Below are 1,790 nucleotides of genomic sequence, written 5' to 3' on the forward strand. Positions count from 1 at the left end.
TTGTGTATGCGCACTGAGAGCAGAACCTGAAGACAGTGCCGTTGTGCAATGTAAACAAGGCATACATCTGTCCTACAGAACCCTTGCAACCGGTGATCTGAGAGGGAAGGAATCTGATGGATTTCTGAAGCAGAGGATGAGCTACAGCACTGGCAGGAAGAACAAGATCTTTTTGTTTTCTCCTAAACTAAACATATTTTATATACACTTCTTGAAATAATAAGCATGGAAAGAAACAAACAAACAAAAGAAAACTTGTACAGTTGCTGTTCAAAGCAATGCTATCTGAGGGAGGTTTTAATCCCCAGGGAGAGAGAATAGGAGCAGTGTTCTGTTTTTGGTCTTATGGTCTATATTATGCTCATTACAATGGTATCACTTAACATAGCAGTATCCAGATTCCACCAGGACATGTGTCACAGAAATGCACATGCTGATAATTAAAACAGATTTTTTCGAATGCTGCTTCAGGTGCAGACAAGAAGCTTTTTAGGCAGCTGCATAATGAAGAAAAAACAACAAAGGAAGCTGAAACCAAACTTGCAGGACAGCCTTAGTACACAGTCACTGATACAGCGCAGGGTGCAGCATTCTGCTCGTGCTCCATCTGTGCTGAGGATGCCAGCCAGCCTTTCCAAAACTGAACTTCTATGGAAATCTGCCCACTGCTTTATTATTTCCTGCCACTAGGCTACCCCACGTCCAGCCATTAGCACTGTGCCTTTCATGGGCAACCACTTGATGCTTCATGCAATGAAAGGCACAGAAAGCCCAACCAGTAGCTCTGTGCTTGGCAGGGCTAGGAAACATTACTGCCTGGCCCCTTCTAGACAGCAGATTTGTGACAAGGAATACAGAGCAATTACCCTAAGTGCAGTTTCATCAAATGCAATTAACTATCAGTTTTCCAACTTTTGGCCAAATCCCATCTTGGTGTTATTTGCCTTGAGCTCCTCCCATAGCAGCTAGTGCATGAGTTGAGGAAACACCCCAAAAAACCTCACATCTTTCCTGTCCCAGGGCTGCTGTGACTCGAGGACATCCAACCTCCTCTTTTGAAGCTGACCTAACTCCTTCCATTCTTGTAACTTCAGAACAAAGTTTTTCAGGCTCTTTGTCAACAGAATGTGTTAGTATTCCAAGGTGTCTTGGAGGGAAAAAAAAAAAAAAAAAAAGTAATGAAAAATAACCTCTTGTTCATGGTACATAGTGTGTGTTTGGTGGAGGAAGAGAGGAACAGAGCCTAATTTTAAGGCTTTCTGACATAGTTCACCTTGTTTTTACGTGTTTTGAGACTATAGTAAAGCTTGTGTTGCACGTGTGCAGTGACTAATGAATTAGCTGCAGCCTTCAGCTCAACTGATAGGGCCAAACCACACACACTGTCATGCTTACAGCCTAGCAGTTCAGACCTGCTTTTCAAAACAAGCACTTCAAATGTGTCATCAGAGGGCTAAAATACATGTGATCGGCTGTGAGAGCCCCAGGCTGAGCCACAAAGGTCCTGCAGGAACCACTTCTCCCCGTGGGGCAGAGGGGATGGATGGGGTTTTGACTCAGTGCCATTTCTGCAGTAACTTGCTGTAGTCTGTCAGTGTTTGTTCAGTCGCACCTTGTCAAACTGGTTTACGTTGCTTCCTGCCTCACTGTTTGTAAGCAAACTTTTTTTTCTTTTCTTTCCTTATACTCTCCAGTGCTCAAAGGTGTGCTACTGTCATGGTTTTATGATTTTTGGTACTGGTATTCCACATCATAACATCATGTAGTGCATTTAGAGTTAAAGAGTTAAT

Source organism: Cyrtonyx montezumae, unplaced genomic scaffold (genome assembly GCF_038088225.1).
Source record: "Cyrtonyx montezumae isolate F1298 unplaced genomic scaffold, pur_monq_1.0 scaffold_8, whole genome shotgun sequence".
In the NCBI taxonomy this organism is placed as follows: Eukaryota; Metazoa; Chordata; class Aves; order Galliformes; family Odontophoridae; genus Cyrtonyx; species Cyrtonyx montezumae.